Raw genomic sequence first — 15,698 nt, 5'->3', positions numbered from 1 at the left:
GGATGGAACTTGGCAACTCTCAATTCTTATTTCATTGGTTATTAAGGATGGAACGTGGCAACTCTCAATTCTTATTTCATTGGTTATTAAGGATGGAACGTGGCAACTCTTAATTCTTATTTCATTGGTTATTAAGGATGGAACTTGGCAACTCTCAGTTTTGATTTCATGGTTATTAAGGATGGAACTTGGCAACTCTCAGTTTTGACTTCATGGTTATTAAGGATGGAACTTGGCAACTCTCAGTTTTGACTTATGGTTATTAAGGATGGAACTTAACAAGTCTATTGAGATATGGCAAGTTCAGATTTCACGTTTTTTCAATTTTATGGTTGAAGCACTGGGCTTTAGGGGTTTAGCTATATAAATGTAGCGCAAACTCCTTAATGTAAGAAAATCTATCTTGCCATCCTTAACATTTGTATAGTTAAAATAACATAATTTTAAATATAATTTGGTATTATTTAAGAAGATACCACCAATTTCTATTGCTGACAAAATCAGTAAACTGATAACGGATTCTTGCGATGATATTCGAGTTTGAGTTCTTGTTCGACTACCAAGAAATTTGGTTTGATTATCATCTGACTTCGTTTTTTAATTCTTTAACAAAAAAAATTAATTATTTTAAATACTTTTTCTGAACGAATTGAGCTAATTTGGAGAAACGTTTCTAGACATAATACGCTGGCTATAAATATGAGTGCGCACACTGATATTTATGTATATTGATAAATCTTTTAAACATCCTGCAAGAAGACAAAATATACCTATTACAAAAATGCTTTACAACAAGCATATAATAGAATTTCTTATAAAAAGGATGATATTATTTTTACGTTAATCTGAAATCCTTGAAAAAGATCTTTGTAAGTGATATTTGTATATTCAAATGAATAAAAAATTTATAGCCACCCCCCTCCCCGGTGGAACAGCGGTAAGTTTACGAACTTACAACTCTAAAGCAGGAGTTCGATTTTTCGAGGTGGACACAACAGATAGCCTAATGTGGCTTTGCTCTAAAACAAACAAAAAACAAAACATAAAATATACCTTAGAGGTCCATAACAATAATTAGTAATATACCTTAGAAGTCCGTGGCAATGTTTAATTAGTAATATACCTTAGAGATCCGTGACGATACTTATCTAGTTTGATTATCTTAAATTAAGATGTCATTTAATAAAAAATACAGCGGAAATCATGTGTGACAGTAGGGGCGGGGCTCATCTGATAAGTTAATTGAAATCTAGATAACATACTTTTTATACTCTAACTGATTTACATGTTTAACTGGGGTCGAGTTCATAGTTCATACTAATTTAAATCCCTTAAATTAATATCTAAAAATAAATCTTAAATTTACTTAGACATTCTTTATTTTAAGTTCAGTTAGAATATTTAGCACACTCCCGTATACATGTTCTGTTTAATGTATATTCTGTAAAATGCACATGAATATTGCTCTGAAAAATATTCACATTTAAAGTTTTTGTCATTGTTTGGTACACAATTATTGCTCAAAGCTACATAAGTGATACCTGCGCATAACCATCTCTAATTTTCAACTGATAAACTAGAGAAAAGGTAGCTAGTCAACACCATCAATCAGCAACTCCTAAGCTGCTATTCCTTGACTGAATGGTGAGATTTGATCATCACATCTATAGCACACCCACAGCTCCAAAGTACAGCAAAATTTCATTACAAGCGTATCAAAATATATCTCTATACCTTTTTATATCTATATCCTTATTAATCATACAACAGAATTAACTTTAATCAATTCTTTAAGTTCTTTTCCGTATTCTAATACGTTGTTTTGTGAAGACACTTTAAAAAATATACACCGAACTGTTTTTTTTAATATGTCGCATACTTAATCATATCTGTGCACCAACAAAAGTTCTGGCGCTCCTGTTGTTTCGTTTGATGTTTGCACTGACTAAGATTGTCATAAGTCCGTTAATTAAGTCTACAGGTTCATTTTTATTAACTTGTATTTATTTTCCAGAAGCTTCCACCGTAAATAATGGACTAGAGAGTAAGTGTGTGTTTATTATTTTATTCTACGGCTGTTTAATAATAATACAAGAATATTTTAGAAGTGATTCTATTAAAACCTTATTCAGCAAGTTTTTCATTAAAGAACATAAAGGTATGGATTCTTCTTATACTGGCTCTTCATTAGTGTACTGTTGATCAACTAATTTATTAGAAAGGAATATTTATGTTTTGTTGTTACTTGTAGTGATATATTCGTGGAGATGAAAAAAATATTAACATTTTTTTTTCGAAATTTTTTTGATCATAAATTACATTTCGACAGATATGATATATTTCTATTAAGTATACAAACATATTTACATTTTATATCGTTGAAAATATGGATTCATTTTCTAACAAGTAGAAAAATGTACATGTAAAAAAAATAGGATCACTCGTCTCCACGGATTTATTATGGAAATAACTTAGAGACTTTTTCGAATAATTTAGATTATCATGTACGTATTACGAAAACTCTGCGAAAAACCAGTTGAACAAAATTCTTAGAAACTCTGCACGTAGTATTGACTCATTTCTCCTATAGAGGTTTGCTGAACGATCCATGCGCATCACATCGAAATTAACCAAGTCACGGGATAGACCAAAACTTAAAAGAACTTATATTTCTGTAGAAAAATAGATAAATTAACTTTTCTCCACAAGTAGATACTCCGCTAGTAAGGTTATCTTTTAACTACACTTATATTTACTGGATATAATATTTTACTAACTTTTGTGGCAATAGATGAGCAGTTTCGATATATTTTCAAACTTAAAACAATCACGTTAATTACAAGTTTATTACAAACTGGGAGTAATGTATAGTGATCAATGATATTTTGGTGTGAAATCAAGATTTATATTTACTAATTGTTATTTCTCGAATTAAAATAATAGAGTGAGTTAATGGTTGGTGGCTTCTAATGAAAAAACTAATTCTTTATTGTTTTAAAACAGAAAATGGACTAACCCGTCAATAATCTTTTGAATGCGATGTTGAATGAATGAATCCTTAGAGGATTTCATGAACGTGATAATCGCCAGATAGACTATTGAAAAACAGATATTAGATTGTGGTAATGATAATTTGTTAAACAAAAATTCAAGGATAAGCGCCAGTATTCTGTGAAAATTAAAGATTGTATTAAAAGAACAACAGGAATCGCAATTAAGTTAAATATATTAGTTTTACAAGATTCAAAGGTTTTGTTACAGATAAGTAGAATCTGACAATAAGACAAGAACTTTTGATAAACCAGCAAATTCAAAGACAGGAAACATTTCTATTGCAACAGAGAAAATTCAAACCCACTAGCCACTCTAAAGAAAAAAATCGGATAAAAAAATCACCCACGTTTATAAAGTTATTTTGTTACAGATAACTAAGCGTAGGTGTTTAAGAAAGCGATTACGCCATCATTCCATCACATTAACAGCTCTATTTTCTTGTTTACTTTTCATTAGACATGTAAGCGGAAATGACATATTGCAGCCTACGATGTCTAGTAAATAACTGCATTAATCAATTTTATTATGTTCATAATGTATAATATATATACATATTAAACAGCACAGGACAATATTCCCTTGTTAATATGCTGTTTCGTATGAATAAAATAATACAAATATGCAAATAATGTTCAAATTTCTAGTATCTTTAATCTTTTATTTATTTTTAGTGTATATATTTTTACCTTTGAAGAGTGAATATGAAGTCAACAATTACTTCCCCAAGTGAATAGAAAGAATCAAACCAGTTTCAGATGAACAATAAGAACAATCCAGAGACTCGTATTACTATAAACAACACCTAGTGCCGTTCACTAAGGAATTTCTTGTCATTTTCGCTTATGAAAGTAGCGAATAAAAATAATCAATTAGAATGAAAATCACATCAAAAGTTATAAGTTTGACATACAAATGTTTGATAAGCAAGAGCAACTCATATGAGAGGTGCATATTATCAAAACACCAGTTTATTAAGTATTATAATAGTGTTAACTACATATCCTCCACTGATAATCAAAATCAAATCGGGAGTCAGAAGTAACACTGTATTTTTGAAAATTATTTAGAATCGCATGCTTTGAACTGTATTTAGTTAAACAAATATTGCATTGGTTCTGCGTACAAATTAGGTTAATCTCTACTATATTCTATTTTTATTATTATGTAAACTTTTCAAATGTAACAAACACAAGTTAAATTTTCAGGTTTCGTATTACTTGCTTACAGCATTAATGGTTGTACTACAATACTACTACCGTAAAATATAACAATATAATCAATCTAAGAAATTGTTTAAAATGACAGTAGTTTGTGGTTTTTATTGTTAACTTATGTTGTTGAAGGACAAGCTAACACGTCATGTAAAATAATTACAACACTCCCAAGGTTCTAATGCTATGAGAATGTCTTTGTATCTGCAAGACTTTAAGGTATTGTATGAAATTGATTAGTTAGAGGAATACATGTAATAGTTAGGTATTATAGCTTGGATCGTTGGGAAAATATTAACAAATTAAATGATCATTAAACAATTTCATTCTGTACCTTTCAAGCTTGTGGAAATGATTATTAGAATAGGTGACAACAATACAGATGAAGAATAAACATTTTATTCTGGAAATAGAATTGTCATGTAAAGTACTTGTTCTTTGTCCGATTTATCTTAATCCTATTGGCCGTGATGCCGTTAAAACAAAGAAGACACTATCTCTAACTAATCATAAGCTTCAAATGTTTTAACTATGCTAAGAAATAAGAGGTTCATTTATAAGTTAACGTGTTTAACTTTCAACCAAAAATTTCGCATTCTGTTTTCCTTTTCATGTATTCTAGTAGTTCTCAAAACATACTTTAACAAAATTTAGCGAGTGAATGAGAGATTTGTAGCTAGTATCATGAGACAATATTTCAGGCTTAACCTTCAAAATTTGGAAATCAATACACAACACTCGTTGCTACAGGTGCTCTATGCTATTATATCGTATTTACTTTTACTTTCACATCTGAAAACAAAAACAGTAGTTTCTAACTTACGAGCAGTAAAACATGAAAACACTTTCAAAGATATACGAACTTATGCTTTTCCTAATCTGATTATTATAGTAGCTCAAAAATGGATATTAACAGCTTCATGTCATAGAAACAAAGGATTCGGAAAAAAGGATAACAGTTCATATTCACTTTTGAATCACCAAAAATGAAATTTAAATAGAAATAAAAGTTTAATAAGTCAACAGACAAACTAAATGAATTTTGAATGCCAGTGTTATCTAAACTTTGCACAATTTTAAACCTCTTTCTTATTATGTTTGTTTTATGTAATATAACCTAGTTTTTACTACATAAGTTTTATATAACAGAACTTTGTTTCGACAATCTATATTTTACATGGCATAACCTCGTTTTGATTAAGTTTATTTTACATGAAATAACCTCGTTTCTACATGTAAACAAAGCTTATTCGAAGTACAACATTACAATATTACACAGTTATGTGAGTTTGAATAGCTACTTACTTAATAACTAGTTCTGACATGAAACTCTTGTGTAAAAGTATTTATTAAGAGTCTAAGTCTTTTTATTTAACTAACTGAATAGATACAGTTTTGAAGATAAGACGAAAATCAAAACTTTATACCCAATAAAAGGTGCCGTACTTGTTCAACGGGAAACAATGATAAGTGAAAAATTTAACAGACTTTTTTATCTACAGAGAACTTCAGAAGCAATGGTACAAAGCAACCATGATTTTAGTAAGCTGTGTTGTTTCCATATTACATCTTCGTACTTTAATTATATTTCGTCGTTCACAAGTTAATCTTGAAAGACAAATACATCTGTATGAGGATATAGGTAAAGAAGGTTAACATATACAGTAAATTCTACAACATAACATACACGTACAAACATATGTCATACTGTAGCCCCCTACGACACAACGAAGCGAAAGTACTAAGCAGTCTTTCTCATATGTAGCAATGATTAAATTTTGTCACCTTTGTCTTGAGATGCTAATTTATTTTGTAAAAGTCAAGGCTTGAGTGCCCTGTCTTAAAGCAAAACTGTAGTCAAACTAATATATTAAATGTGACTCTAGAAATACTAGAAACAAAAGTCGAAATATTGAAAATGCTCATAAATGATGAGTTAGTTAAACCAATATTTTTATTATATATATTTATGTAATAATAAATGTTATTTACATTTCATCTATTTACTATAAATACAAAAATTTAACTATTATCAGTGGCTCAGATAAGATGTTTAAAGCTGCCTTCTCCCTCATTCCAATTACACGGACAAGTTATGCATAAAATATAATTTCAGTCAAATGCCAGAAGCCGAGAGGGAATGATGAAAATGGAATAAGGTTTTACTAGTAATAAGAAAATTTTACCAACTATTAATTTATACCTTTTCTGTGTTGTTCTGACACGTGGATGGAGAAATAAGCTCCATCCTAGCTTTACTGTCAGTTACCGAAAGAATTTTCGGAATACTAAGTTTATTTATTAATACAACACGAAGTCTATTGGCATATTGTAAATACTTGCTATGGGAAACACATTGTATGGACTTTGTTTTCATTCAAGCACATTTACTATGGATATTTTTATTTATGGTAAATGGCTTAATGAAGGAAGATGTGAACTTATTATGTAGGAAATCATGAGTAAAAACCAAGCTGTAGTAAGCACACAGATTTTCTACTCTTATCGAGTTTCTAGAAAAGTGATTAGGAATGCGCCACTCCAGCCCATAGGTTCTTTACTCTTATAGAGTTTCTAGAAATCTGGTTCGGAATGCTCTACTATATAGCGTAAATTCTCTACTCTTATAGAGTTTCTAGAAAATTGGTTCGGAATGCCACACTCTAGCACATTGATTCTCTACTCTTATAGAGTTTCTAGAAAAGTGGTTCGGAATGCTCCACTCCATCACACAGGTTCACTACTCTTATAGAGTTTGTAGAAAAATGGTTCGGAATGCTCCAACCAATAACATAGGTTCTCTATTCTTATAGACTTTCTAGAAAAGCTATTCGGAATGCTCCACTCCGGCACATAGGTTCTCTACTCATATAGAGTTTCTAGAAAAGTGATTCGGAATGCTCCACTGCAGCATATAATTTCTCTACTATTATAAAATTTCTAGAAAAGTTATTCGGAATGCTTCACTCCAGTACATAGGTTCTCTACTCCTATAGAGTTTCTAGAAAAGTGGTTTGGAATACTCCAATCCAGCCCATATGTTTCTACTCTTATAAACTTTCTAGAAAAGTGGTTGGGAATGCTTGACTCAATTACACAGGTTCTCGACTCTTATAGAGTTTCTAGAAAAGTGGTTCGAAATGCTCCACTTCATCACATAGGTTACCTACTCTTATAGAGTTTCTAGAAAAATAGTTCGGAATGCGCCAACCAATGACATAGATTCTCTACTCATGTAGAGTTTATAGAAAAGTGATTCGGAATGCCCCACTCCAGCACATTGAGTTTCTACTCTTATAGAATTTCTAGAAAAGTGGTTTGGGAATGCTTCACTCCAGAAAATAGATTATCTACTCTTATAGAGTTTCTAGAAAAGTGGTTCGGGATGCTTCACTCCATCACATAGGTTCTATACTCATATAGTTTCTAGAAAAGTGATTCGGAATTCTCCACTCCAGCATACAGCTTCTCTACTCTTATAAAATTTCTAGAAAAGTTATTTGGAATGCTTCACTCCAGTATATAGGTTTTCTACTCTTACAGAGTTTCTAGAAAAGTGGTTTAGAATACTCCAATACAGCCCATAGGTTTCTATTATTATACAATTTCTAGAAAAGTTGTTCGGAATGTTCCATTCCAGCAGATAGGTTCTATACTCATACAGATTTTCTAGAAAAGCGGTTCGGAATACTTGACTCCATTACATAGGTTCTCGACTCTTATAGAGTTTCTAGAAAATTGGTTCGGAATGCTCAACTCCAGACTATTGGTTATTTTGCTCGCTTACACAAAATTACAGAAATGCTTCTCACAAGTTCTTAATTATTTAATCTGAAAGTAAAGTTAATAGAAAGATAAATATTTAGGTCAGTTCTATTTATATTATTTTAGAATCGACAATGTACTTTTAATGTTACTTTGAGAATACTTTTGACGAGTCTTACGTGAAATCGTAATTCATCAACATTTTTACTTATAGATTTTCTAACCGAAAATGAAACTTTAATCACGTTGGAAATTTTTAAAGGATGGCTAGGTAAACACACTTGCTTTAATATATACGGAGTATTCTATTTACATTTCCATCATGATTCCTCATTTGCTTCTTTACACAGAATTTTAGATATTTAAACTACTAATACTGAGATTTTGTAACCTTTGAATACAATGCTGTAACTATGTTTATTAACCCATTTTAGAATGGGTAAAAGTTTCAATTTTTATAAATTAAAATTAAGTTTATATTTAAAAATATGCATAGCTTATAGTGTTAAATACGTATTGCGAAACTCCCGCCTTTTCTCTAAAGTTGTAGATGATTCTTGAGTATAAGAATCAACAATATATGTGTGCACGTAAATGATAGTTTTAGCGTCAGTATTGATACGTGAAACTGAAAATTCGAGAAAGCCTCCAAAAGCCTATAAATATAACCAATGCGATGCGCCCAAAAAAGAGTATTTATTATTGGTTTGCTGTAGTTGCTATTGTTATAACGCTTATCAATCGGAACACTTCAGATATTTGACCAGGAGCATTTACATAGTCCGAACATTACAAATCATCCAACTTCAGTGGATTCTCATCATAAATTAGTACATTTACGAAAACATTACCTTACTTCAATGGTGGAAAACTCGGTGCGCATCGCTGGTGAATAACGAAAGACAAAGCTAGCTAGCTTCCCGTTAAGCGAATTGTACCTACATCAACTCGTAATTAACTTGCTCATCGTGAACCTTCGATAAGGTATCAAGGAAGTTCCAGACTAGAAAGAATACTTTATATTGCTTACGCGTTTCTAAAATTTGTGTATATAAATCATTGCGTAACAACTATTTGTAATAACTGTTATTGTAAGTTGTTGTTTGTATATCAAAACATATTTGTGTTAAAAAAGAAAACTGTGTATATCAATCCTGTTGGCAAATATCATAAATTGGAGATATATCGGCATATATTTAAATACTAAATCCAAAGTACAATTTCACAACTAAATTTAAAGTATCATTTAACTCAATTTCAAACAATTTGAAATTCTAATACGTAACATGTTTTAGTTATTATGTCTAAAGTAGTTGTATACAACAACACCCAGGAAGTCGCAGGTGCCATCAAATTGTAGTAAGACTCAATGGTGTTTCCCTTTTAAAATGGTTATAAAAGAGTGAATGTTTTGTTCGAGCTAGCTATTATCATATCATTCTAGGAATGTGTCGACAAAACACATTCTACTATATAGAAGACCGATATGAGTTAATATTTAACAGAATGCTTAGAAAAATAAAAAAAATCATGAATATCTTGGAAAATGTTATTAAATATGATGATGTATTTTCACTCGTCTCCGTCTTTTTCAATCTGTAGAAAAGAGAAGTAATTAAACCTTAGTTTATCTAATGATTTTGGTGGATTGCTTTGCAATTAAGAAGATCCTATGGGAAGCAGCAAGTACCATTACACTAAGCAACTCATCCTGATATGAAACTCTTATAACTTATCTTTAATCAGAAAAGATGTATATATGGAGAGAATGGTAGTTTTAAAACGTTTTGTCAAAATCATTAATAGCTAGAGTGTTACTACTGATGTTTCATGTATTATGAGCCATTAGAAAACAATAGAAAGTATATAAAAAAGATAAATGGAGTAATTTATCGAGTTCATTGGCAGTTTATATAAACATGGAACTTCTCTCAAGGTTAAAGATTTGCAGTTAAGTCACTTCTAGGTTAAAAGAACAGTAACGTCCGTTTTAACTCGTAGAACACACTGAATCGCATGTTCCTGAAATCAAAATAATGTTAATAAAACACTATATTCAAATTTAACATAACTATTTCTTACTTTTGACATTGTGATATAGCCAAAATTTATTATTTATCAATTTATTATGCATTGTTAACGAGAATATGACGGGTACTTTGATCTTGAATAGTACCTTACCTTTAAGTATATCTGTAGTTCTCTAATGTAAACTTCTATCTTGTTGAAAAATATGTTTTCATAAATTATAAAATCACTATACATTGCAAACATCCTTCTAAAATCCCATGTTTCCTATCTTTGTCACATTTTCTATACCATTAGATTTTAGTACTGTAATAATTGTTAAAGAATTTAATCTTCATGTTAAGTAAAATACAGCAAATATATAAAGTTAGCATAACAAATACCTCAAAAATTAACAAATAATCAGAGAAATTATTTTTTCATACTTGTCACCCCCACTATATCTGAAATTCAATCTAACTAACTTAGCTTTATCCACTTCGGGAAAATGTGACAAATAAATGCCCCCCCCCCCCAGTAGCACAGCGGTATGTTTGCGGACTTACAACGCTAGAAACCGGATTTCGATACCCGTGGTGGGAAGAGCACAGATAGCCCATTGGGTAGCTTTGTGCATAATTACAAACAAGACAAATAAACTTATATTCTAAGTATACAGATATTTAAATACTGTGAAATGAGATTATATGAATTAACAAAGAAACAAAGTATAAGGAAAAATATCACTAATTATCTCATGACGTATAAATAAATAAATATATACATATATATATATATATATATTTGTGCATGTAATGTAACATCATGGATGACTAAATTATAAAAACAATGATGCCAATATAACTAAAATTATGATTTGGGAAAATCAGTTTACATTACTTGATTAATTATGTTATTTTCCACATTTGTACAAAATAAATTCAGTTGTATTTCATGTAAGACTTAAACGTTGAAACCAGCTGTTTCTGTACATGTGCTTTAAACATATTACACTGGACATTTTGATTTTTAAAATAATTATTATATTTATGTATCAAAGAATTTATGTAATATGTTGTAAACTGATCAGATGTTACATTGTTTTGTGAGACCAGATTACAATATAATATTCACTTTTGTTATTATTTTGTTTTATCTAGGACGACCGATATCAAGAAGATGTGAATCTTCAACTTGAGTAAGACCTAATCAGGGATTTGTTCCTACAACTCATTGTATTATTGTTCTATTAGGTGAGATAGTTAATTATATAATGGTTTCGTGCAACATTTATAGTGCTTATTCGAAATAGTTTAGAGAAGACTCGTTCGGCTTCTTACCACCCAAAAATGCAAAAATCAATAAAAATAACCTATGAATTAATACCACCTTAATTCTTCTATATCCTTGAATTTAAATTAAATCACGTCAGTATTAGATATTTCATGCTCTTATTCCAAGAAGATACCCAATATTATAAAATTGTAGTAAGAAGTCAAAAATACATTTACGAAACTTTCCAATCGATTATAAGTATGTGAAACTTTGGACATCTCTGAGTTGCTTAATCCTTGCGCATTTGCTGTGGTAACTTAAAGAAGTATACTTTAACAGCCCACAAATGATCCTCTAGAGCAGTATTTTACCTAAAGCATGATAAACGTTAACTGCTTGTACAGGTGATTTTTGTTGATAGAAAATATTCTTCTGGTGTGCCGTTTCACTCATACTGTAGATTCTCAAAGTAATAATACAAAAGTATTTTTACTGACTTTCAGCCAGAGAGTTGTTAAACTCAACAAGTGCCACGTGTTTTTGATCCTATTATTTTCAATAAAAAAGGGATTTAAATCTTTAGCAGTTGTGAAAAGTAAAATGTGTAATCATATTGCAGGTTCGAGCTTTAAAGCCAATTAAATTCTCTTTCGCTTGTGCTTCTCATTTTATCTCTAAGTAGGGCTGACGGCTGTCACCAACTCCAAGTACTTTAAGATAAAATAGCAAAACTAAATAGTATCGAGATTTAAATCTAGTCAAGTCACAGAATGCGTATCGTCGATTGTGATGCTCTAACTGCTGTGTTTGCCAACCGCCGTAGATTATGGCTCTGACATTTCATGACAATTTTGATTACATATCTACGGTTATTGAATGGTTGCTTTTAGATGTATGTAGCTTGCGACACGTAGATCCGCATACTGCTATACTTCATTATGGTGTAAAGTAAATTTGACCACTGTATATGTTTGAAATTCTTCAAATAAATTGAAATTTCAACATACCTAAATAGTTTGAAACGTTAGCAGTAGTGGACTAGGCTTAAATTGTTTAGTTAGTTTTTGTACAAACTTATTGAGATTAATGGTAGTTAAGATGAAATTACTAAGAAAGAGAACAAAAGTTAGAATATGTTTATTGACAAATAAATTAATAGAAGTATTCTTAACATAAATCAAAGATAACATATTCTGTATATGAAATGTGATATATTGTCAACTTAGAAGACTATAGAACTTAACATAATTGCTTGAATTGAACTTAGCATACTTGAATTGTTAATCAAGATATGTTATTAAAATTTCAATAAAAATTACTTGCTGATCTACAATTCAAAAGCCATTTTCAAGTGTATGTGTATACACAAGTACCTGATATCTTACTTTTGAATCTGTCGGGTGGTGGGGACCAAGATATTTTTATCTTCCGTATAAACAGTTATGCTGTAGATATCTGACATTCAGACATTAATTGGTGAGTTAATAGCTAGTAAGGATGAGTTATTACTTACCCTTGTGAAAACTCTATATAATTTGATGAATCGAATGACAAGTGGTTGAGTATATGTATATAACATCGGCACCATTGTAAACAGCGTAAGTGAACTCTAATGTGTTCTACAACTTGAAATTTCTAAAACAATAAATTTCTATTAGACTGTTCTCCCAGCCACATAGGGGCTGCTCGATAAATGTTTCATATCTAAACTTTTCACAAATATAGTGTTATACAACTACACTACACAAGTGTTGGATGTAACATAGGCAACACACACATATTAATTGAAAGACGTTCAATAATTTGAAATTAGTTTTAAAAACTAGCTGTTTAAGTAGTCTATTAGATAAAACAAAACACTACAGTTTACTAAGCTGCTATATCAGGAATTAACTTTTTGGCCTTTAATGAGGACTGAGCATAGAAACATTACATAAAATAAGTTATTTCAATAGATGTTTCGTTTAGTAGATTTCTATTTGTTTTTTAATGTTATTCTGCCAAATTAAAATAATACATTTCTCACGTTGAACATGGAATTTAAAATGCAAATTTATATGTGTAGAATAAGATAATGTGGAATTGAACGTTAATTCGTGATTCATGACATAAAGTTGTTCATCTTAAGTTTTCTAAACTCTCAGTCTTTAAGGGTTTTAAAACTATGATTTTTATGAATAAGGAGGAATAATTTTCTCATGTGTTTGCAGATTCCATAGTTGGATATATCTCACATTATATAAATGGTTAATGTATTCTGCTCCCTCCATGATGTAGTACTTATGAAGCCGATATCAAAGTATTTAGTTGAATGTTATATCTTTCACACTGTTCATATTGTGATGAGAGTGTGAAACTTAAAAAAATTAATCTGTATTTTAAGTTATATATTTCACATTACCCTCAGACTTTGTTCGATTATTCAGTGTTATCATTCGCGACTTCATTGTAAATAAAAGATGAAGTATAAATAAGTAGTTTACGGGAATCAAAATGTGTCAGGTGATGATTAGCTCATTTTCCTTACAGTTAAGACCGCACTTATGTGACAACATTAGTCTTTTACAATAAAATATGTCTGAACTATGGTTAAAGAGGTAAAACGTATCACACCTTAATATCGCCAAGGCTTCTGCACCTAGAGATTAATTTTTAGATAAACGTTTAAATTGATATTGTAGTAAGAAATGGATGTTGGATCAAAAAATAGAAAAATAGTTTATTATTTAAATTTTTTTCTATAAAACAAGTTTTCGTTATCTGGGATAAGCAACTTTCTGTAGTACTTATTCAAAGATAATTAATGTGTAGCACGATTTCCAATGTTTGTGTTGTCTGCTGCTTTAACTAAAATTGTTGCTGGAAAACTTGGTTTTTCATATAATTGGAAAGGTTGTTTGTTCTTCTGGAGTCAGTGTATAATGCTTGATCTTGTGATGAGCTGGGGTTACTTTAATTAGTAAATTATTAATGTACTAATTTACTCCCAAGTAATTTAAAACGATTACATCTTATTCTACAAAAAAAAATGATAAATAGTTCTTAAATTTGATTGGATTTCTATTTATATTGAACAAAGATTAGGTGATTAATGTGATTATATATTTATGTGTAAAATGTTACCATATATCATGTATATATAAATTTATGTAATGCGATATTAAAGATGCTATTATTCACTACTGATTAGCTGTATGCAATTTTTTGACAATCAACACTATTTTTCTAAATCAAAGATTTCAGGGTTTAATTGACGCTGCTCTGTCTCCTGGAGGTCAGTCAAATAGCGACTGCTGCTACATACAAATGCGATCCAAACTGTTAGCATAATGGTCTTCGACATTTACAGTCTTTTCTTATTAGCCTTCTTGTATTGAGTATATATTAAGTATATATTACATTTCAGAATGTGTAAAATCCTCGACAGTTGGACCGAGCTTATTAGTGTCCAAATACTCACTTGCCTACCTTCAGTCTCATACTTGGTAATTACTTCAAAATTGTATGTAGCAGTTCTCCTCAATCCGTGAATTTAGCGACAATCGTCAAGATTCTATTCCTTACTAGCTTTATACCAGCAATATGATGCCTACGATATTTATTTCTTTTTTCGGCGATTTCCTTATCTCAGTAGTCAGATTCACGAGAGATAGGCTTGTACATGTCTTACATGTGTCTCCTGTTCACACGTTTTTACATTGAAGCCACGATGGAAATGTTAAAATATGACTTATACCACCTTTTCTTATAAATCTAAAAAGTTAACCTTTTTCACTCCCAAAACTCTTTCAGATGACCTGAAAAGTTTTAAGATGTTGTACATCAAATCTTCGACGTCGTTGCATCATTCCATGCTTAGAATATCGCGAGTAAGCAAGTATTGCGGCACTTTTACAGATCAGGTCTCGAAATTTCCAGAAGTTTACAATGTATTCTTTATCAAATTACAAAATTGATGACGTTTTGGTCTAGCTTACTTTTCTGATATGTTTAAATAGCTACACTTAGTGTAGAACATGTTATAGTCATATGAACAGAACAACAGATGTTCTCCCCTTTCTTATAGGTTCTCTAACGTTTCACAGTAGTAGGGAGAATGTATAGGTTTATATAACTGTATGTACACTAGTCATCAAGTAACGTTAAAAATACCGTATATAACATACTCATCAAAAAACTTTATAAATACTTTATATACCCCAGTCATCAAGTAACGATATAAATAGTGTATATACCTTACCCAACAAGTAACGATATAAATAGGGTATATACCCTAGTCATCAAGTAACGTTATAAATACTGTAAATATTCTAATCTACTAGTAACGTTATAAATACTGTATGTACTTTAGTGATCAAGTAACGTTATAAGTATTGTATATACCCT

At 30.4% G+C, this 15,698-nt stretch overlaps 1 protein-coding gene across 4 annotated transcripts in view; it reads left to right on the top strand.

The window, feature by feature from the left end:
- Window positions 1–15,698, top strand: part of LOC106460640 (octopamine receptor beta-2R-like) — a 100,003-nt gene that overhangs the window by 3,860 nt on the left and 80,445 nt on the right. For all 4 annotated transcript variants that reach the window (XM_022387411.1, XM_022387409.1, XM_013920365.2 and 1 more), the window contains exon 2: window positions 11,198–11,290. The gene's annotated coding sequence lies outside the window, so the exon portion shown is untranslated. The remainder of the gene's footprint in view (window positions 1–11,197; window positions 11,291–15,698) is intronic.

This window comes from Limulus polyphemus, unplaced genomic scaffold (genome assembly GCF_000517525.1).
Source record: "Limulus polyphemus unplaced genomic scaffold, Limulus_polyphemus-2.1.2 Scaffold807, whole genome shotgun sequence".
In the NCBI taxonomy this organism is placed as follows: domain Eukaryota; kingdom Metazoa; phylum Arthropoda; class Merostomata; order Xiphosura; family Limulidae; genus Limulus; species Limulus polyphemus.
The sequence above is the reverse complement of the archived record's forward strand: the minus strand, read 5'-3'. Positions and strand labels throughout refer to the sequence as shown.